We start from the raw sequence: 24,435 nt of genomic DNA, 5'->3' as shown, positions 1-24,435 counted from the left end.
AGCAAGGCGCAACAGCTCAGCTTTCATTATACTTGGGCAGCTATCTACAGGGTTCTCCCACAACTCAGGTAAACCAATTTGCCCACAGAGTGTCCTAATGTGTAGGAGCCATGGAATGTTTTTGTTTTTTAAAGCGGCCCACACTTCTATGAATTCTTCTTTGTAGGAAGCTAGCTCAGGCACAGACCAGAGCCTCTTCCAGTACATCAGTGTCCTTGATGCTGCAACCTCCTCTATAGGTTCTAACCCCAAGTCCATACGCAGGGAATAAGTGGTGTGCTCGCTGGTAGACCCAATAAATTCCTCATAAAGGCATGTTCTACCCTCGGGAGACTAGTTATACGTGTATGTCCCCATAGTTCTGCTCCATACATAGAAGCCGCCCTGGCCTGGAGTTTATAGATTTCTACAACCGGTACCGCAGGCTTAAAAATCCAAAGTTCTATGCACTTTACTGGTTCCCCCTGACCACTTGGGATAGCCTTAGGGCTGCCTTTGCTGTCTGAGGGCCCCAGTCATAGTTTTCCGTTAAAGTGATGCCCAAGTAGTCGAAAGTCTTTACTCTTTCCAAATATGTACCATTTAAAAGGGGGTTAGGGCAAGTTTTCTCAGGGGGATTGAAAATCATAAACTTGGTTTGTCCAAGTTTATCTCTAGTCCACGCAGCATACAAAAGGCTGCCAAGCCGTCCAGGATACGCTGGATGCCCGTTGATGTTTTCGATAACAACAGAGTGTCATCTGCAAACATCAAAGCAGGCACCCGCCCGGTCACCAGCCTTGGGGCATCATTGTCATTTACTCTCAGCAAGTGATCAACTAACCATTTATGTAGAGACAGAATAGGGTTGGGGCCAAGACACACCCCTGGCGTACCCCCTTCTTCACAGGGAAACGTGCCGACAATTCCCCGTGCTTTCCACACCTGACTTGGGCATAATTATTCGTGTGGAGTCTATTCAAGATGTCCAACATGTAAGTGGGTAGACCCATGCCTAGCAATACGCCCCACAGCTTTTCCCTCGGTACTAGATCAAATGGGGCCCGCAGGTCCACAAAGATGAGGTAGAGGTTGCCACCCTCCACACACACCGTTTTCCAAAATAGCACCTACAGCGTAAAGATTTGATCTATTGTGGAAATGCCTGTCCTAAACCCAGCTTGGAATATAGTCAAAATCCCATTATCCTCTATCCACCTCTGGATTCTGTCTAAGATGATCCTGCCCATCAGCTTTTGCGTGGTATCTATCAAGCTGACGGGCCTATAATTAGACTGGGTTAGCGGATAGCCTTTTTTATAGATAGGGACAATTTCTGCTCCGAGCCAGGTATCTGGCGGGTCATTCCCCTTGAGTATTGTGTTAAATAAAACAGCCAAATATGGTGCCCAAATTTTAGGTTGTACTCGGAATAAACCCCCAGGAAGTTTGTCCAAGCATGGTGCCTTGTTAGGTAAAAGTTTGGCTATTGCGCTCTCGACCTCCATAAGCGAGATATCCGAGGGCCCACCCAGACGATACTCACACGGGGAGGCCACTATCCCTGACCCCGCTCAGTATCCAAGGGCCCCACCAATCGATGCTGGGGTAGAGAGCGAAAGAGCCTCTTCCGCATCCCCCATCCCAGGAACCGTCAGCCCCTCCAATCTATACTTATGGGGGGGTCTAAGAGTAGGGGACAAAGGTAACTCTTCAGCAGGGTTAGCATATAATGCTCCAAAGTGGGCTTCCCAAACTAGAGATGCTATATTCGCTATGGGCGGGGGTCCTCCCCCACGGGTCCCGGTTCTAACAATGGCCCAAAACGACTTGGAGTCTTTACTCAGGAGTGCTAATCTAAGTTCTTCCCACCTATTTGCCTCCCAATTTTTCTTTTCCCTGTTGACAACCTGCTTATACCTGAGCCGACACCGCTTTATACTCATTCTATCCTTATCTTTTATTGCGTCTAACAGGTCTTTTTTTGCTTTCCGACAGGATGCGTCATACCAGGGGTGAGTCTGTGGTGAGGTAACCTTCGTTCTTCCACAAGGGTAGAATACATCCGCTAATTTAACAGTCAACTGCTTGTGGATTTCTACAGTTCTAATCTGGGCCTCTCGATCAAGAGCCTTTTCTCCCACCTCCCCCATTTCTATCAGCTGCTGTAGTGCCAGCTGATATATTCCTGCAAGCTTGGTCAGCGAGTCCTGACTCCTGACTCTCAGGGGCCGGGCTAGACAGACCAAAACTCCTAGGTTTCAGTGTCAGAACCAGGGCGTTGTGGCCACTATCGCTACGCGAATGGACTTTAAAATCCAGAACCTTTTCCCAGTGTCTGGCTTCAACCATTATATAATCAATGATGGAGTTTTGCCCTGGTCTGTTAAAGGTAGGTAAGCCCGGTCTATCTGGTTCCAACTTCCCATTACACGCCCGCAAAGACACCGTAAGGGATAATGATTTAATTTGAAGAACCAGGGGGTCCAGGCTCTGACAGGGGATATCCGTGGCTCAGGGATGCGCCAGTACTGGTCCTCATCGTTTAGTTCACCCATATCTGAACCAGCCAGAGGTTCAAACTGCCAATTCAATTCAATTTGTTTATTATGTTTTGGCTCTCAAAAGAGGGCCACATAAAAAATATACAATATACAAACAGCAAGACAAATACAATAAGAAAATTGTGACATTTGAAAAACAAGGTTAAGTACAAAACTGACATGCGAAAACAAATCTACATGAGGTCGGAAAGTCAAAACATCTCCAGAGACATATTAATAAATAGCTAAAAAACCTTTAAAAAAGTTAAAAATATGAAAACAGAACATTTCGTTAGGAGGGCAATAAAGTGCATGAAGAAGGCCATTCAAAGTGACAATGCCAAGGCGGAGACAGATAACTTTTAACCATCTGAAGCGCAATTTACGAAGCGCGGGGCAAATCAGTAAAACATGCATACAGTCCTGGGTGCTCAATTTACATAAGTTGCACAAAGCAGAGGAGCCATACCATTTGGATAACAATAGATTTAAAGGAATTAAATCGTAACGTAAAAGAAACCAAAATCTACGAATACCATGCGGTAGGTTCCATATAACATAAGATTGTGGCAACTTCATCACATAGGAGTTAAGAAGAAGGTCTACATTCCTTTTTTCACAAATTAACTTTTTGTCGGAGTGAAAACATAGATCCCACGAGGCTTCCTTTAAAACGAGTTTTAACTGTAAGGGAGAATACAGAAACAAGGCGTTTTCATCCAATTTTAGAAGAGTTACCGCTTTTCTAAAATTACTTACAAGTTTAGAGAACTCTTTAAAATTACCCAATAGTTCACTTCTGAGGAGAGGTCGCATAGTCCCTACTTCCGCTCTAGCCAAACAGGCCACCCATCTTACTAGGGCACATAGTCCCTGTACCCAGCTGCTCCTGAGTCCAAAGTCGAGCCTGCAGGCGGCCAAAGAGCATGCAGTATTTAGGGAAGATAGAGATCTTAGGAGTTTCCCCTCGAGCTTATGGCAAAAATCCCAATTTTTCACCTCTATGAGTTCAATACCATACAGTATTGTTGCGGGGATTTTTGATCTATAAACTTCCAATAAGCTCGAGAAGTGCCTTTTTCCCGTTGCCTGGTATAGGGAATTTAAACCTTTGCCATGGGCAAGAGCTTTGCGAGAACAATGCTCTATATGGAGCCTCTCACTTAAGTTAGCCGTGATGATTTTGCCCAGGAAGGTATAGGAATTTACAACCTCGAGCTTTTGGCCCCCAATATACCAACCAAAATCTGCAGAACAGCACTTCTTCTTACCGGCTATACACATAACTTTACTTTTGGTAATATTGATCTTCATGCAATGGCTTATTGCAAAGGCATGAAGAGCCTGTAGCCGATTCACAAGACCTTTAGGGGTCAAGTCAAGAATAAGGACATCATCGGCGTACATCAGGCAGGATATAGGGGTCCCCCCCACCACCGGGGCAATGCCCTCTCTGGCAGACAAGGCGGCGGGTAGGTCTGCCGTGTATAAGGAGAACAAAAGGGGAGCCAATAAACAGCCTTGTTTAAGGCCATTCAAAGATGGAATTTGATCAGATAGTCCCCTTTCGCCCCCCAACAGGACCCTACACCAGGTCTCTGTATGGAGAGACCGAACCAGCTCCAACAGACAGGTCGGGACACCAAGCGCTGCCAGTTTTCTCCACAGCGTTCTACGATCTACTTTGTCGAACGCTGTGGAGAAATCAATAAAGGCAGCATACACCACCCCTCCTCTCACCTGGACGTATTTATCTGTAACCACATGAAGAGCGGTGAGGTTGTCCAGCGTACCGTGGACCCTACGGAAGCCGGTCTGTTCAAACGGCAAGATGTTGCTCTCCTCGACCCAATCGGAGAGGCGATTTAAAAGACATTTCGCAAAGACCTTTCCGATGGAGTCGAGGAGAGCAATCAGACGATAATTGCTGGGGCTATCCCTAGTTCCCTTCTTGAAGATAGGGACTAAGATACTTCCCCTCCAGGAGGCAGGTACCGTTTTGACCAAGAAGCAGGCTCTATACAGAGGATACAGGATTTTACTCCACCTTAGAGGGTCCTGTTTCAGGACCGTCATGGGGAGTTCGTCAGGGCCCATCGCCCCAGAGACACGCATGTTTTTTATAGCCATCTCTATTTCTTCTTCTGTGGGGTAATTAATGAGACCTTCGGGTGTAACATCTAAGGCAATATCATCACCAGTAATCCCGTTCCCTGCATAAAGATCCCGAATATAAGGAATCCATACCTCTTCCGCTATAGGGATGGGAGAGGGACTTAGTCTAGTACCACACCCCTTCCCGATTATTGCCCAGAATTCTCTGATCCTACCGTGGACAACAGATTCCCTCAAGTTGATCCAAACATTGTCCTCCCTTTCCTTTTTCATTGTTAGCTTAAGTCTGCATCTCTTTCTTTTTAGCCTGGAAATTTCTTTTTCACGTTCCAAGACTCTATCTAGGTATTGTTCACAGACTAATTTATTTATTTCCTTGTTCAGGATACGCAGTGTACTAGGGACCCCTACCCCTTTTCTAGGGCGAGAAGTTTTTTTAGCATAAAGAATGATGTTTCGCATGAATTCTTCAAAATAAACTATTTCATTCCCACGCCACTCATTTAATACTACTAGGGTATCAGATAAGAAATCCTGTACCCCATTAATGGCGGAGGGACTCCAGAAACACCTTCCCGAGGAAGCGTGAAAGGCAACATCACTGCCATTGAGAGACCAAGGCGCAGTGGTCGTGGGATTTAAAGAAATAGATATAAACAATATGCTATGGTCACTCAGGGAGGTGGGTATGATCTTAAGGTCCTGAATATAAGGAAACAAACCATAGTCTGCGATTGCATAGTCCAAGATAGAAGACCCAAAAGGAGATTTGTGAGTAAATTTAGCAGGCACGTCAGACGGAAATCTCCCATTTAGTATAAGACCGTCAACGGCCGCTAGTTCTTTTAGCAAAATCTTCCCTCTTTTGTTAGTCACTAACTTATCAGGGAAGAGTGTTTGGGGAACAAAATGTGCCTCTTCTTTGGCTTTATTCCTAAAAAGTTTCAGACTGATATTGGAGATTTTGCAGTTCAAGTCTCCTACAAACAAAATTTCCGGAGGGGATGGGACATTTTTAATATGATCAATATATCGGAATACCTGCTTCAGAGTAACATTAAAACACTCTTCTGGGGGGATATACACATTGAGGATTACAATAGGTGACTTTATACCGTTATGAAACAGATTTTCAATGGTTATAGCGTGGAAAAGTTTGCTTGGGTCGATATAATGGGAGAATCTCCATTGCAATTTATTAGATAGTAAGCAAGCGATTCCCCCCCTAGCATGACCTTTCTTGGAAGGGGCAGCAGGCACTTCCAAGGCATAGAAATCCTTAGGGGCAACCAGCGTGTTAATGCACCAGGTTTCCTGTATACAAATTACGTTGGCTCCTAGAGAAAATAAGAAATCAAATTTCTCTGGGCTACTGTGAATCCCTGCCGCATTCCAAGAGATAATTTTTAATGAGGTGTTAAAGATGATGGAACAATTTGGGATTATCTTTTGTTGTTTTTGTCGATAAGGCTCTATGCAGCCAATTCCACCGGTTGTTATCCTCTATAAAAGAGGAATTCTGAGTTAGCGGGAGTGGCTTCACGTGCGAGACCGAGCGTTTTCCCCTAGAGACCCAAATTTTCAGGTCTCTAAGGGGAGAGGCTACCCCATTTTGTTCTTCACCTCTGGATACCTTCCCAAAAGAAGGATTTGTGTTACCAAGGTTAGAAATCAGGAGAATGTCGATACCAGTACGTTGAAAATTCTAGGCATGCTGCAATATCAGATTTACTATAATTGGAGAATAGAATTTAACCCTTATACTCAAAACCCTGACTCCACCCGACAGGGAGACTAACTCAATGTCCCTCGATTGAATGTGGTGAAGGCTTTCAATCTCGCTAAAGCGCTTAAGAAGCTAGGCTCTATTTAGGGGTAGGTCAACATCAAATAAAGGTAAAAAGTCTAACACAAAAACATCTGCAGAAGCCTTTAAATTTGTAAAAGGACGGGCAGGAAGGGAGCGGTCTCCAATCTCTAGGGCTTCGGCAAAAGGAGGGGCCAAGGGGTTAAGGGCCCCAGCAGAGTGTAGGATTGGAGCTCCTGTCGCAGTCAGTGGAGAAGGGCTTGGGAGATGACCCCCCATTTGTGGCATAACTTCCGAAGACGTTGGAGGACACAGATCACTTTCCACCCTTAAAGATGTCGAGATGGGTGAGTTCAGTTGAATTTCCGCCTTTAAGGATGTAGAGGAGGGATCCAAATCTAAATCTTCATTCTCCAGTGCAACCAAGGATTTTTGGAAGATTATCCGACGCTGCCTTTTCTTCCTGTATTTTCGAATTGGTTTCCTTTTATTCCCTTTATTATTTCTATATTTACCACTTTTTACCTTTACCTCATGATTATCGTCCATAGGTTCTTTTTTGTTTTCAGACATGAAGATAGGGAATAGATCTTGAACCACTTTAGGACCGGAAGCAGATTTGTTTTCTTCCTCGATCTCAAGAACTGAGCTCTTAATACAGTTAGGCACTGCAGTTAAGGGCATAGCTAAGTTGTGTGTTTCCAAAACTGCTGTTGCAGCCTTCAAAACTGACTCCACTATAGGCACATTTATTTGCTCCTTTGGCAAGCTGCGCTCGGTCATGGGCGTGGATACACTCCCTCTTATCTGGCGACTTTTGTAACAATGTCTTCAGTATTTGGGTGACTGAATCCAAGATACAATCCGAGCTGCCTACAAATTTCCCCAGGAGAAGTAAGATAGAGGCTAATAATTGTTCCAGAGCAATCATGGATTCGGAAATCGGTTTTTCACATGCTTCTGCTGGACGACAGATACCAGATAGATTGAGACCCGGACTCCTGGAAATATTTAACAAATCGGACATGTCCCGAGCGTTTAATGAAGGGGTACTACTATACAGCATTAACCCAGATGGAGTAGCACCCCCGAGGGCTTAATAGGGTCCTGAGTCTCCACTTTAGCTGTATTTACATAGCGGCCACAGAGTTCAAGGTCAATAGAAAGTGAGGATAAATCGCCGCCCAACCTATCATTCAGAGGGGTTTGAGGCATAGAAGGTTGATTCGCAAGTTCACTTACAGGTACCGGAAGATCAAGAATACTCTCCACCTTCCCTTCAGAAAGATCAGGGGAAGAAAACACCTCTGCCGCTGGTTGAAGAGACACAGGCTGCACGGGAGGGGGCGGAGGGTCTGTAATACCTTGAATATGAGCCTCCTGGACCGTGGCACTGGGAACTTCTGTAGCAGCAAAATTAGATTTCTTGGGGGGAGGCAGGTCCCATAATTCAAAGAGTTGGCATTGACCCTTCAACGGGGGATTGTTCACAGATTTGTTTCTTGTACGGGTAATAACTATTTTTGCACCAGGTTTTTCTCCCACTACCCTTCCTGAACGTAATGTTTTAGACATCTTCTGTAGAATTATTCCACGAAAGTTAGGTATTAAAGTGATATACCTCCAGAAGAATGATTACAAAAATATAATACGATAATCATAAAATAATAAATATAGTCCTGGAGATGCAATAGTGTCTGTCCGACAGTAGAGTACGAGGAAGCGACGAATAAATTCCAATAAATGGGACTTCCTCAGACAGTCAGGCGTATAACCATATACATATGAGAAAATGTCAATATAAATAACCGGGCCCAGCCCAGCCTACCTCAGCCACTGAGGGCCACAGAGGGCCCGCCCTTTGCCCGGGCTTCGCTCCGGGCGTCCCGCTCGTGTCCCGCGAGACGGGGGTGTCGCCGTTTTTCTGCGCCTCCTGGCGCGAAACTGACGCGGCTGATGCCGCTGGGGCTGCTGGGATTAGTAGTTTAGTTGTCCCTGCTCCGCGCTCCGCTCGATGCTAGAGCCTTCTCAAATCAGGTCCGGAGAGCGGGAGGTGGGCGGCCGGGCAAAAACGCTGTTAAGAAAGCCCCAGCTGCAGCGTTCAGTAGCGATAGCAATTCAAGCTAGGATTCCTCAAAGTACACCCCCTCGACCGGGGTGTCGCCGTTTTTCTGCGCCTCCTGGCGCGAAACTGACGCGGCTGATGCCGCTGGGGCTGCTGGGATTAGTAGTTTAGTTGTCCCTGCTCCGCGCTCCGCTTGATGCTAGAGCCTTCTCAAATCAGGTCCGGAGAGCGGGAGGCGGGCGGCCGGGCAAAAACGCTGTTAAGAAAGCCCCAGCTGCAGCGTTCAGTAGCGATAGCAATTCAAGCTAGGATTCCTCAAAGTACACCCCCTCGACCGGGGTGTCGCCGTTTTTCTGCGCCTCCTGGCGCGAAACTGACGCGGCTGATGCCGCTGGGGCTGCTGGGATTAGTAGTTTAGTTGTCCCTGCTCTGCGCTCCGCTCGATGCTAGAGCCTTCTCAAATCAGGTCCGGAGAGCGGGAGGCGGGCGGCCGGGCAAAAACGCTGTTAAGAAAGCCCCAGCTGCAGCGTTCAGTAGCGATAGCAATTCAAGCTAGGATTCCTCAAAGTACACCCCCTCGACCGGGGTGTCGCCGTTTTTCTGCGCCTCCTGGCGCGAAACTGACGCGGCTGATACCGCTGGGGCTGCTGGGATTAGTAGTTTAGTTGTCCCTGCTCCGCACTCCGCTCGATGCTAGAGCCTTCTCAAATCAGGTCCGGAGAGCGGGAGGCGGGCGGCCGGGCAAAAACGCTGTTAAGAAAGCCCCAGCTGCAGCGTTCAGTAGCGATAGCAATTCAAGCTAGGATTCCTCAAAGTACACCCCCTCGACCGGGGTGTCGCCGTTTTTCTGCGCCTCCTGGCACGAAACTGACGCGGCTGATGCCGCTGGGGCTGCTGGGATTAGTAGTTTAGTTGTCCCTGCTCCGCGCTCCGCTCGATGCTAGAGCCTTCTCAAATCAGGTCCGGAGAGCGGGAGGCGGGCGGCCGGGCAAAAACGCTGTTAAGAAAGCCCCAGGCAGCGTTCAGTAGCGATAGCAATTCAAGCTAGGATTCCTCAAAGTACACCCCCTCGACCGGGGTGTCGCCGTTTTTCTGCGCCTCCTGGCGCGAAACTGACGCGGCTGATGCCGCTGGGGCTGCTGGGATTAGTAGTTTAGTTGTCCCTGCTCCGCGCTCCGCTTGATGCTAGAGCCTTCTCAAATCAGGTCCGGAGAGCGGGAGGCGGGCGGCCGGGCAAAAACGCTGTTAAGAAAGCCCCAGCTGCAGCGTTCAGTAGCGATAGCAATTCAAGCTAGGATTCCTCATAGTACACACTGCCAGTTAAAGTCCCCTCCGACTAATAAGGCTATTGCGGGGTCAAGGGAAGAAATAAACTGCCCTAGTATATCAATAGTACCTGATTCTTGCCCACCCAGCGAAGGTCTAGAATAGATATTAAGCAGGGCAACCTGAGTGGAGTCAAGTAGTGTTAAAAGGACACATTGGACATCGGGGGAGTTGGTTGGGATATGGACTGCCTTAGCCCCCAAGTGCGTACCCACCCAAATCAACAGGTCACCCGAGGGTCTCCCCCTACCCCGGGTTGTGGCCAGGATATCGAATGTGGCAAAACCAGCCCTCACAATCTTTTCCAGCGCCAATGTCTCCTGCATCAGACAGATATCATGATTTTCTGTAAAAAGGCCCCACTCAGGCATAGACAATTTATTTTTCATCCCTGCCAGGTTCCAGGACAGGACTTTAATATTACCATCCTTAGCCCCAGGTCTAATTGGTCCGGAATCTTCCACTGGGCCCTGTTCACCATATACTGCCCCACCAAGGCACATCGGCCGCTCAATCGTTCGTTCTATCGCTTCACCCATTGGCAACTCGGCAACTGAGCCGAACACACCCTCCCGGGTGGTCTATCCCCATAGTCTGCCCCACATTAGCCCCTATATGCCCCCTGCCCCCATCACCCTCTTGTTGGATAATAGTAGGGACACAGAAGGGATTCGCATAATCATTGCTCCCTATTCTCACTACTTGGGGGCCTGGTTCACTGGCCTTTTGCGGTGGGGGCCATTTGGCCTCCAAGCGTCAATCCACTAGGTCTAAAGTACTAAACCTATTTTTCTGGGGGAACAGTGAGAGCAAGGGGGTAACTGGTTGTGGTCCCATCCACTTATTTGCCCCTACTTGATCTCGGTATATTTATTTATTTAAGAAGCTTATAAAGCGCGCGGCTACCCCCAAAAGGGGGTGTCCCGGCGCTACAGAGTACATGTCAATCATGAAATGGAGCTACGGAGTACATCCCAGAAAAAGTTGTTTTAAGGGCTAGTAAACAGCCAGGTCTTGAGTTTCCGACGGAATACTTGTTCTGACTCAATGAACCTAAGGTCCAGAGGGAGGCTGTTCCAAAACTTGGCAGCAGCCACTCCAAACGTTCTGCCCCCACTCCTTAAGCCCATCGCATTGAATACCCGGGCCTACCTTCGAGACACTACACAAACTATCAATTTGATTTATGAGAGACCATTTGACCAACAAAAGGAGCTTCTAGTGACATGCGATATAATATCGCTTTACACTAGCATCCCCCAGCAGGATGCTTTGGATGTCATACAGGAGGTACTAGACAAAAGACCAGCTCCTGTACAAGTCCCTACGAACTTCATTATTGAGCTGCTGAGCATTGCAATGAAACAGAACTTTTTTATTTTCCAAAAAGAGTTTTTTGTTCAGACCAAGGGAGTAGCGATGGGGGCTACCTTCGCCCCTAACCTGGCCATCATCTATATGGACCATTATGAAACCCAGCATATTTTCTCAATTAATAATCCTTTTCACACCAGTTTGACCGTTTGGGTCCGATACATCGATGATGTTCTATGTATTTGGAAGGGGAGTAAACAACAATTAACTAAATTCCATGATTGGCTTAATTCCAGAAACCCCAACATCCAATTTACAATGGAATCCAGTAATGAGTCCATCCCTTTTCTAGACATTTCCATTTATGTGGATAAGGATCATCTCCAGACGACGCTCTTCAGAAAAGCTACAGAGCGAAATTCCTTGCTACAGTATGGGAGCCACCACCCAAGAGGTTTAAAAGACAATTTGCCTGTGGGGCAATTCCTGAGGATCAGGAGAAATTGCTCCACTCGAGCGAATTATATAAAGGAATCAGAGATCCTAAATGACCGTCTCATTGCACGTGGATACCCTACACGAATGGTCAGACGTGCCAGAAAGAGGGCTTGGTACAATCCACGCGAAAGCTTATTGAATCCTGAACCATCCACCCCAACTGAATCAGAACGCATCATTTGTGTCACAACCTTCTCCACACGGAGTAACGAGGTGAAACAGGTTATCAATAAGAATTGGCATCTGGTGGCAGATGAAATCAAACAAACAAATCTCCCGCTCCATTCATTCAAAAGGGCCAAAAACATACGTGACATGGTGGTTCACTCCTACCTTGAACCAGAGAGTCATCCAACAATAACAACATTATGGAACATACCTCCCTTGGTGGGTCATTTTAGATGTGGTACTTGTACTGCTTGCGATACCACTGTCCAGACCAAGTCATTCACCCATGGCAGACGTACCTACACCTTGAGACATTATACGAACTGTAACTCAAGCAGTGTGATCTACATTATAAAATGCCCGTGTGATCACATATACGTGGGGCAAACTCAACAGAAGATAAAATCCTGTATCTCTTCCCACTGCAGTAGGCTCCGTTGTAAGGTATTAGGTGCCCCTTTAGTAGATCATTGGCAGAAGGCAGGACATATGGTGTCTGACCTAAGATGGTGGGTGGTTGAAAAAGTATCTCTAGGCACCAGAGGAGGTAACCTACAGGTAGCCCTCAACACACGAGAATCCAAATGGATGTCCCTTTTGGATTCCATAAAAAATGGTCTGAATGAACAGGATAGTAGTTTGGCACAGTTGGCTGAAAAGTGGTTTTGTCAGTCTCATAATGTTTTCTGCAAATATTGTTTGCCGTAACTGGGTAGAACTATCGATTGATGAAGGTTTAACATCTAAATATGTAAAACAAACTCATCTACACTCTCATGTTTGAGAAGTGCATGAGTTAGCCTTATAATGCTTTTTACCACATTATTTTTTATGTACTTTTGCACTAACTTACCTTCTGATTGAGGTAGTTATAACGTTTGAATATTTGCGAAATAATCTGTCCATACCCTCTTGTTAGAGAAGTGTCTGAGCTAATATTACAATGTTTTTGCAATATCAAGCCCGATTCCGCTCGCCTACACCCTCATATTGGAGAGGTGCGCGAGTGTTTGTAAATATTACAATGTGTACATAGTTATCGTATGCTAAGAAAGATTGTTTCACCCTTCAGTTTCTCTGTACACTGCATTCTTCCGACTACGTGGCTTTTGGAGTAACTCTTCTATGTCTTATGAGTCAGTGACTAGTAGACTCCGCCCCCAACTCCACGTAGTTGACTTGCGGATTTTCCCTGGACAAGCACAGACTGCTGCGGTACTATTTAGCACTTGTGAGTATCACACGTCTTTCCATAACGAGCGGTTCGCTCTTAAAAAACCAAGTAATATCTTGGCATGACCCTTTGTGATTTTGAAACCCGATTCTTTCACTCCCGTAGGATTGGTTTCCCGCGAAATTTGACAATCACGGCTCCGGCCCTAACCTCGCCAAACTATGATGCGGGTTTGGTGCTGATGCTCTACGGAGGTTAATCGCCCTTCAAAACAGTGTGTAAGTGTTGCTCTGAACTCTCCTTCCGTAATGCGTGCAGAAAGAAACCAGTTTGGTATTTAAATATTGATCCTCGTTTTAAATTTCTCCGTAAAGGTGGTTACAACGCTGAAACGGATTATACGGTCGAGTAATTCTGACCCTTGATGCCAATTTGATGTGACTTCACAACATTGTGTAAGTTTTGTTTTTGAACCTACCCCTCCAAATGCGTGTCGGAAGAAACCAGTTTGGTACCTGAATGGTGACCCTCGTCTTTTAATCTTTCCCGTAAAGGTGGCAACGTTTTTTGAAACTGAGTAAACGGTTGACTAATCACGACCATTGATGCCATTTTGATGTGACTCAAAGATAGACCATCACGAGTGGTACGTACGTGGTTAAGAATGCCCGCAAATGTGTATTCACACTAATTCATCAAAGTGATGGAGCTTTTTGCAATTTGCATCCATTTTTTCATCCTTAGCAACGCTTTTCCCCTAATAAGCTTGACGAAGAGGCTAGTTTCAAGTGAATAGATCTACAGTGATGTTTAAGGTTGCCCTTTTTTAAGTAAGTAACTGCATGGCCTGATGAGCACACACTTAGGTAAATTTTACAAATAAACCCTTGAACTAATTTTACCATTCTATTCGTAGTTCGTGGAAACTGCCTGGTATCCCATTCCCCCGTGTGGGTTGACAACAGGGAACTTCACCAATCGGCTGATTGGTAGATAATCTATGTGAGTGGCACCTTGTTTTAATAATTTCAATTCCTTGAGGTCTCACTTGTATGTGACAATCTGTTAGCCTTCCCCTCTGTGTATCAGTGAATTTGTATCACTTGAGTTTGACCAAGACTCTTGGTTGGTCTTACTCCATATTTCCTACACTTGGAGGCCTAGCAGGCCCTAAGCCCATGGTAATTTTTGTCATTTAATGCAGTTAAACTTTGTCTAATTGGATGACGGTTTAAAATAGTGATCTGACCAATTGTTTTAATTTCACAGATATTATCGCCCCCTCCTCCCCTCCCTTCCTCTACACCTGTCCTGATGAAGACCCCGTTAAAGGACCTAACTTAGCCTACGGCCAGGGGTCGAAACGTCGACGGCTCGTTTTCTTTTACGCAGACCTCCGGCACTTGTCCTTTAATCACTCCTAATGGTTCATGTGTGACCGTTGAAGGTCTACTGTGTAATATTCCTACATTGGATGCCCTAAGTATTCAGGCTGTTGTGTTAGATTTATTCTGATTCATATGTTATTATTGCTTACGATTGTTTTCACTTTGATTATGTTTATTTTTCTTTAACTTTACACTGCCCTGAGCACACCCTTTCACTCTCCCTTCCTCTCCCCCCACTTTGGGGCCTTCTGAAAAGTATTGAGAATGTACTGTTAAATGTGTGACACAGGGTATTGGAAAATAAATTACAATACCTTTCTCATTAGCTTTGATTTTTGTCTACAGAGTTGAGAAAGTAGAAATAAGTTTTGCTCTTCGTGTATGGTGTACATAACACGTTTCCCTTGCGGGGACCCCCCCTCTCTACACATACCATATAGCGCCCAGGTCCCCGCGACTGCATGGGTTCAACCCCCCTTTGTGTAACGCCTGCCCCCACTCCTGGCGCGACGAAATCTGGGTGCCACCAAGAGTCGTAGGCTTTTTGATCTCAATGATCTGACAGATACAGATAGTTTGAGTCTTTTACTCAAATAAGCAGGGCCAGATCCGTTAATGGCGCGAAAGGCAAGGATCAGAACTTTAAACTGAATGCGACGGGAGATGGGGAGCCAGTGCAGTTCTTTCCGATAAGCTGCTACAGAATTACGAACAGGGATATTTCCGATAAGTCTAGCCGCCGCATTCTGAACAACTTGTAACCTTTCAATAAGGTAGAGGGGGGCGCCGGCATAAAGATTGTTGGCATAGTCTAAATGTGCCTTAATAAGGGCATGGACAACAGTCTTGCGAGAGTCCAAAGGGAGATAGGTAAAGATCTTCCTGATCATGCGCAGTTTGCCGAAGCAGGCAGAAGTAACCTTATTGACCTGGGCTTTACAGGACATGGAGTTATCAAATAGGAAGCCCAGATTACGAGCTGACTGGACTGGATTAGGAGGGGGGTTCAGAACGGTAGGCCACCACAGGGTGGCAGGAGGGGCAGATATTTGACCAAAGAAAAGAACCTCCGTTTTGTCAGCATTCAAAACCAGGTGATTGGAAGCCATCCAAGAGCAGATGTTGCCAAGGCAGTTGCGAAAGTTGGAAAAGTGGGATTCAGAGTGGTCTCTAAAAGAAAAAACAAGCTGAATATCATCTGCATACGAGACCACCCTAACCCCCCATGACTCAACTACCCTGGCAAGCGGGCCTAGGTAAACATTAAACAAAAGAGGGCTCAAGGCCGAGCCCTGGGGCACTCCACACAGGAGAGGTTTGTCCTCCGATTCAAAGGGTCGAAGAAGTACCTTCTGCGTCCTCCCCGTGAGGAACGATTTAATCCAGGTCAGTACAGTGCCTCCGATACCCAGCTGCTGCAGACGATCCAGTAGTATAACATGGGACACCGTATCGAAAGCGGCGGACAGGTCGAGGAGGACCAACAAGGCCTCCTCACCCCTGTCCACACACTCACGGATCGTCTCCGATACCTCCAGCAGTGCAGTCTCTGTGCTGAAGCCGATTCTAAATCCCGACGGGGAGTCATGCAGCAGCTGGTTGGTTTCTAAATAATAGGCCAATTGCCTCCGAACAACTAGATTCTGATTCTGAGCTAGATTCTGAGCTCCCCTCAATTGCCCACCTCTGTTTTGCTTGGAGCCCCACTGAGGAGCAGGGTAGAAATAGGACAAATGTAGGGGTAGGATTTGTTTTTTAGACCCGACTGGGGCCCTATTGCAGATATAGTCCACCGCACAGGTGTTCCTGAAGTTAATAATTATACAATTTCCTGCAATGGTTTTTGGTCTTACCCCTACCCAGTCAACCCGTCTTGCAAACAATATTTCACCAGAAACCTGTGGGCCTGTTGACAATGAGCCACTGCATACATTTATTTTTAAGATCAGTATACACTTCATTTTTCCACTGATCTAACGCTGGGACCCCAGCAAGCACCGCCACATACGGTAATGAAGCTGGAGGGAGATCAATACGTGGTAGGGCTTTTACAAACTTATCCTCAGCAACATTTCTATAGACTTGAGGTTGCTCATTCAGGTGCCCTGTTATGCCCCCAGCAACACTTCTTCTAGATGGTACAATGCTGTTATCTTAAATTCTTTCCCTTACTGGTAGAGGAGCAGGATTGGTGGGCAGATTGCAGTTTACCACCAAGGACGGTACAGCAGATGAATTATTACTACTGGACAGATTATTGGGATTGGCCTTACCATTTCCAGATTGCTGCTCCCCGTCACGAGGACCACCCCCCCTGGAACTTGAAGATCTGCTCGCACCTGGGTAGGATCAGATCGCGACTCTAAATACAGGAGCCTCTTTTCAATCTGAGCGAGTCTATCATAAATAGGGAGGCAAGTCCTTGTAAAAATAAGTTCCAGTTTTGACTAATATGCATTTCCCAGATCTGCCGGATCAACATCTTTGAAGTTCATTTGAGCAGTGGCCATTTGAGTAGACTGCGGGGATATTAATGGAATATTTGGGGGTCTTGTACTTGATCCCTCACTTGTGTCATTCCCTTTTTTAATCTTCGCTTTTTTATTAGTTAGAGGTGCGCCACCCTTCTTCCTTTTTACCACTGACTCTGCCACCACCTTCATGGCCTCAGTTTTAGATTTCTGTAGAGATCCCGTTTTTGGTCTCATATTTGGGGGGCCGGATTCTTCACCATTAGGGCCAAGCGCACTTGTGCTAGCCGCCGCAGTGTTTGTGCTTTCTCGTGAGTTTTCCAGATCTTCGCTGCCCTGAGGTTGTAGACTTTCCACCTCACTACTCACTCTTATTAGGCCAGCACTGGTCCCAGGTTTCATGCAATATTGAGCCCAAGGTTGAGAGTTTATCAAAGGCTGGGTCCAGTGACAATCTTTTTTCAGTTAATTCAATTTCGCGCGAGAGCACAGATAATGCCCTAGTGATGAAGCGATCCAAAGTGCCAACAAGGGAGCGTGTTTGACTTCCCCCCCTCTGCCTCATTATTGGTAGCCATGACAGAGACTTTGGGGAAGGTAACTCTCTAGACAATTGCCACTAAGGTTATTAGTCTGTCGCAATGCAGTGTGATGTTTAAATGCACTGACCTTAGATATGCAGATGTTAGGGGGACCCCGTCCCGTCCTGTACCGGGCTCAAACGGGCTTAAACGGGCCCGCCCTTGGCCAGGGCTTCGCTCGGCGCCCGCCTGCGCGCATCCCGCGGGATAGGAATGAGAGGCTGATTAAATCCGCCTGGAGCAGGGGAGTGGCGGTAGGGCATCTCTCTGCCCCTCTGAATGCTGGGGAGCGTGGTTCTCCCTGATCGTGTGTCCCTCTGCTGCTGCCGGTAATGTGTGCTGATCTGCAATTGCTGGAAATTGCATTGAGCTAACCCCCAATCTTAGACGGTGGTATGTCACCATGCCCAGTGGTGCCACTTATACATACATTTTGAAAAAGCTTTGTCTGACAAAAAAGCACTAGAAACACCATTCTCTATGTGCAAATATACAGACACTGAGGGTGTACCAATCACTCATTATTATAATATTTCACTATATAACTTTAAACTGAATAACCTTTGATCATAATTGGAGCAGTGATACCATACATCATATTTTATAATTCCATTTTGGAGATATCATATATTGTTACTATTTGGGTCTTTATATTAGCCCAGAAAGAAGTTTTTACAGAGATAAAGGAAAGATATGTGTTGGCATAAAACATGATGGAATAAAGCATAAAGTGTTTGTAGAATTTATTTTGGACACAAGTGTTTATAGTTGGAATTCATCTATTGAGCGCACCACAGTTTATGATTCAATTCTCCATGTGAACTGTCATTGCCTGATACAGAAAATACTCAAAATGTACATATCTACATAGCCAGGATATTTTTAATGTGGGTACAGAGAATGTACCTCATGTTGCAGGGTATAATTTTGGTGACCACATTAGTGATGACAATTGCACCTTGCAGGAGAGGCAAGGTGGTATTGAATTCAGGGTTTTCAATAGAGACAGCTCCAACCATGCTGGAGGATGAGATGTTTGACTCACTAAGTAGACAACCAGCAGTCTAACTGAGGAGCTCTTAATGAGGCCTTACTGTTTGATCTTCTATATCATTCAGATGGGTGAGGCGCATTTTGAAAATTATGAAACATAATGTTTAATTTATATTGTTTCTTTATTCTGTAGTGCCCTTGTTTTGCTGCCTCGTTTATTTATCCTGCTGTTTGTTTACTCTGCTGTGCCCTCGTTTCCCCTTCTTTGCTGCCTTGTCTTTTTCGTTTTCATTTCCACAGGACAGGACGACCCAGCCGCCGCTGAGCCGCCCCCAGCCCTCATTTCCCTCCGCTGCCTCCCTGCGGCCCCGCCCCCCTCCTGCCCATTCGCCGCCCCGCTCCCGCCACCCAGCTGCTCCTCCCTCCCGGCTCCTTCTTATGACGCCCATGCATACGCGCAGCGGTCACGCGCAGCGGGCGCGCCCTTTGTGCGCCGAAGGCGTGCCAAAGGCAAGCCCGTCTGCGCCCGCCCGCGCCTGGCCCGCGCCCTGCGCCAGTACCCCTGGCCCCCGCCGCTAATGCAAGACTACGCGGCATACCTACGACGCCGCCACTCTCAACGCACTCAATGCCGGCCGGAACCCGGCCTGCTACCAAGCCACCCCGAGACGCACCCACGGACCCTTCGCCTGCCAAGCCTGCCCATTCACCTGCTACCAGACCTACACCGCACCCGCCAAGACGAGCACCAGCTCCAACCACCTGAAGTGCATCCTGCTCAACACCCGCTCCGTCCACAGGCACGCCGTGGAACTCTGGGACCTGCTCGACGCGACAGCACCGGACGTCGCCTTCCTCACCGAAACCTGGATGAACGCCTCCTCAGCGCCCGACATCGCCATAGCCATCCCGGACGGATACAAGATCACCCGGAAGGATCGCGTCAACCAGAAGGGAGGAGGCATCGCCATCGTACACAAGAACACCATCCGCATCTCGACTAACTCCGACAAAAGCTTCACCGCCGCCGCCGAACACCTGCATTTCCAGATACACGCTGACCCCAAGACTACCCTCGGAGGCACCCTCATCTACAGACCACCGGGACCACGCACACAATTCAGCGAAGACATCGCAGACCTCTTCAGCCCACATGCCCTTCCCTCCGCCGACTACATCCTCCTAGGGGACCTCAACTTCCACCTAGAGAACAACAACGACAGAAACACCATCGCCCTGCTGGACAACTTCGCCAACCTCGGACTCAAGCAACTGGTCAACACCCCCACATACTACGCCGGCCACACGCTTGACCCCGTCTTCTCATCCAGCAGGCACATCTCCTTCAGCCACGCCACCGGACTCCACTGGACCGACCACAGCTGCGTCCACTTCAGCTTCAGAAGAACCACGACCCACCACCACCCGCCGAAGCTTGAGCAAGATCACCACCGAGCAGCTCACCGTCTCCCTCAGCCAGAACACTCCCACCAGCACAACGGACCCCAACGAAGCAGCCAGCAACCTCACCAAGTGGCTGACCGCCAGCGCCGATGACCTCGCACCACTAAAGAACCCTCCCAGCAGACCCGGAAGCAAGAAAACCCCCTGGTTCACCGACGAACTCAAGGAATCCAAGAAGAACTGCCGCACCCTCGAGAAAGCCTGGTGGCTCGACCAGACCACAGACAACAGGACCGTCCTCAAGCACGCCACCCGCAAACACCATCAACTGATCCGCGCCACCAAGAAGACGGCACTCAAAGAATGGCTGGACATCAACGCCCACGACAGCAAGGAACTCTTCAGCATCGTCAAAGAGTTCTCCAACCCCAGCGCCAGAAACAACAACATCACTCCCTCGCAAGACCTCTGCAACTCACTCGCCTCGTTCTTCCAACGCAAGATCGCCGACATACACAACAGCTTCGACGCACAGACCACGCACCCTACCACCGATCCAGCGCCCGCCACCACCACCCTCTGCAACTGGACCCCGATCAGCACCGAAGACACCACCCGCACGATGAACTCCATCCACTTCGGATCACCAACCGACCCATGCCCACACCACGTCTTCAACAAAGCCGACGCCATCATCGCACCCCATCTCCGAGACATCATCAACTCCTCCTTCCACGCCGCCACCTTCCCGGAGAGCTGGAAGCACGCCGAGCTGACCGCCCTTCTGAAGAAACCAACAGCGGACCCCACCGACCTCAAGAACTACCGTCCCATCTCGCTCCTTCCCTTCCCGGCCAAAGTCATCGAGAAGACCTTCAACAGACAGCTTGCCGCCTTCCTCGAGACGAACGGATCCCTCGACCCCTCGCAGTCCGGGTTCCGGGCCAACCACAGCACCGAGACCGCCCTAATTGCTGCCACCATTGACATCAGAACCCTGATCGACAACGGAGAAACAGCGGCCCTCATCCTCCTGGACCTCTCGGCGGCGTTCGACACTGTCTGCCACCGCACCCTAGTGAAGCGCCTCAGCAACATCGGAATCCGAGAGAAAGCACTGGAGTGGATCATCTCGTTCCTCACCGGAAGAACCCAGAGAGTCCGCCTCCCTCCGTTCAGATCCGAGGCCACCGAAGTCATCTGCGTCGTACCACAAGGATCTTCACCCAGTCCAACCCTCTTCAACGTCTACATGAGCCCCCTCTCAGCCATCGCACGCCAACACAACCTCAACATCATCTCCTACGCCAACGACACCCAGCTGATCCTCTCCCTCACCAACGACCCCACCACAGCCAGAGCCAACCTACACGAAGGGAGGAAAGACGTCGCCGACTGGATGAGGAACAGACGCCTTAAACTGAACTCAGACAAGACGGAAGTCCTCATCCTAGGATCATCACCCTCCGCCTGGGACGACTCCTGGTGGCCCCCGGCCCTGGGCACCGCTCCCAAACCCACGGACCACGCACGCAACCTGGGCTTCATCCTGGACTCCTCCCTGTTGATGACCAGACAAGTCAACGCTGTCTCATCCTCATGCTTCAACACCCTGCGCATGCTCCGCAAGATCTTCAGATGGATCCCTACTGAAACCAGGAAAACCGTCACCCAGGCACTCGTCACCAGCCGACTGGACTACGGGAACACCCTCTACGCCGGAACCACAGCCAAACTTCAAAAAAGACTCCAACGCATCCAGAACGCCTCCGCACGACTCATCCTGGACATCCCCCGGCACAGCCACATCACCGGACACCTGAGAGACCTGCACTGGCTCCCCGTCAGCAAGAGAATCACGTTCAGACTCCTCACCCACGCACACAAGGCTCTCCATGACCTGGGTCCCAAGTACCTCAACGACCGCATGACCTTCTACACACCCACCCGCCAGCTACGATCAACTAGCCACGCCCTCGCCACCGTACCACGCATCCGCAGAGCCACCGCCGGAGGAAGATCCTTCTCCTACCTGGCAGCCAAGGGATCACTGACATAATATAGAATGACAAAATATAGACTTACCAAAATATAGTCACCAGAATATAGAATGCCAAAATATCGAATTCCTATCTACAAACAGGTAAGTACAAAAATATTGAATCCAAAATATAGTCTGTAAAAAATATAGTCAGTCAAAATATCGAATTTTTTTAAATGTCTTAAAAGTATTTTAAAATTAATGAAATAATAAATATAATTAACTAAAACATACTTAAAAATACTCAAATAACATTAAAATTAAGATATATTTAATTTAAGTTATTAATAAAAAAATGTACAATATTTTACTGTAGGATAGCAGGAGGGTAACATTTAATATTACCACTCCAGTGAGTGCAACAGTAGGGAAAGCATTGGATAGCGTAGGGGTAAAAAATACTATTCCCACTCCAGTGAGTGCAACAGTAGGGAAAGCGTTGGATAGCGTAGGGGTAAAAAATACTATTCCCACTCCATAGAGTGCAACAGTAAGGAAAGCGTTGGATAGCGGGAGGGTAAAAATTACTATTCCAACTCCAGAGCGTGCAACAGTAGGGAAAGCGTTGGATAGCGTAGGGGTAAGAATTACTATTCCCACTCCAGAGAGTGCAACAGTAGGGAAAGTGTTGGATATTGGAAGGGTAAAAATTACTATTTCCACTCCAGAGAGTACAACAGTAGGGAAAGCATTGGATAGCGTAGGGGTAAAAAATACTATTCCCACTCCAGAGAGTGCAACAGTAGGGAAAGCGTTGGATAGCGGGAGGGTGAATATTACTATTCCCACTCCAGTGAGTTTAACAGTAGGGCAAGTAATGATTTAATATATTATTTAAAATGAATTAAATATCAATACCAATAAAACATTAATTGAAATTAATAACCAATGTAATATTATGTAAAAATTAATTAGAAATACAACTACATATTAGTTATTACAAATTAATAACCTATTCATAAATATTTAACAACTAATTAATTTTCAATAACAAAAACTAATTAATAATAAAAATTAATACCAATTAAAAATTAACAGTAAATTAATTATCAATACACAAAAAGTATTTTTAATATGTAATTAATTACAATTACATTACTTCCCACCCTATTCCCCTATAAACCCACATCCCACTACAGAAAATGCATTAATACAAATATCATAATTATCAAATATTTAATTAATACAAAATAATAACCAATTAATAAACATTAATTGCCAATTAATAGAAATTAATTACCAATTAAAAATTAATTAACAATAAATTTAAAATCAATATCAATACATGAAAAAAAATATTTACTTAATTACAATTAAATTACTTCCCACCCTATTCCCCTATAAACCCACAACCCGCTACAGAAAATAAATTTAGAAAATTAACATAATTAACAATCAATCAATTATTACAAATTAATTGGCAAATAAAAATTAATTACCAATTAAAAAATAACAATAAATTCAAAATGAATACCAATAAATAAATAAAAATATTTAATTAATTACAATTAAATTACTTCCCACCCTATTCCCCTATAAACCCACAACCCGCTACAGAATTAAATTACGCAAAAATTAAATAACATAAAATGTATTACTTACAATACATTAAACATACATTACAATAATTAATGTACACTTTTCACACATATACTAACATACAAAACACTTTAAAAAAATGTATTTCATTAAAAATCGATATATTTAATGCCTATATTGTATACTTCGATATTTTGACTTCAATATTTTGAAAATCGATATTACTTACCTTAAATTCGATATTTTTACCCACTATATTGTGTCCATTCGATATTTTGTCCATTCTATATTTTTACTTCGATATTATGTCCATTCTATATTTTGGAATAGATATTATGACTGTTTACGGAGCCAAGACCTGGAACTCCCTCCCCACCCACCTTCGACGAAGCCAAGACCATCTCTCCTTCAGGAAGCAGCTCAAGACCTGGCTGTTCGAGCAGTAACATACCCCTCTCCCCAAGCGCCTTGAGACCCTCACGTGTGAGTAGCGCACGTTACAAATGCCGTGATTGATTGATATCATCAGACTGGCGTGGCCACGACCATCACCAAGATGGCTGCGTTCTTGTGAGGCTCTGGCACAGGCAGTCCATCTTCAGCAGCAAACACCATTGTTAACTATGCACAACTGGTCACAGAATCCAGGAAAACCCTACATGGACCTCTGAGAGACAGCAGGATACAGTGAGACGACTCCCAGGGTTGAAAACACAGAGAAGGAGAGGGAGCCGCCGGCTGTGCCTCAGAGGCCCCATGGCGACTGTGACCATGGCTGAGCCTGAGGCCGGGACCGCTGTGTCCCGCTAATGTGCACACCAGCTCCCCCCGGGCTCATTCCCCATCCTCGCCCAGCTGGCCACCACCCTCCCAGGGACATTCACCGAGGCTGTATGTGGAGCCCTTACGGGGACACAACCATCTCAGGCCTGCATGTGAAGGAGGACGAACCTACGAGATGCGGACGCATTGATGTTAATCCTGTGCAGTTAGGCTCTTGGTTAATCCAGAGTAGGGAATGCAGAGAGG

General features: G+C 46.8%; 1 protein-coding gene across 1 annotated transcript in view; it reads left to right on the top strand.

Annotated features, from left to right (window-relative positions):
• LOC147692528 (uncharacterized) overlaps positions 1–24,435 on the top strand; it is a 244,320-nt gene that overhangs the window by 164,445 nt on the left and 55,440 nt on the right. The gene's annotated exons all lie outside the window — the stretch shown is intronic.

This window comes from Lissotriton vulgaris, chromosome 9 (assembly GCF_964263255.1).
Source record: "Lissotriton vulgaris chromosome 9, aLisVul1.2, whole genome shotgun sequence".
In the NCBI taxonomy this organism is placed as follows: Eukaryota; Metazoa; Chordata; class Amphibia; order Caudata; family Salamandridae; genus Lissotriton; species Lissotriton vulgaris.
The sequence above is the reverse complement of the archived record's forward strand: the minus strand, read 5'-3'. Positions and strand labels throughout refer to the sequence as shown.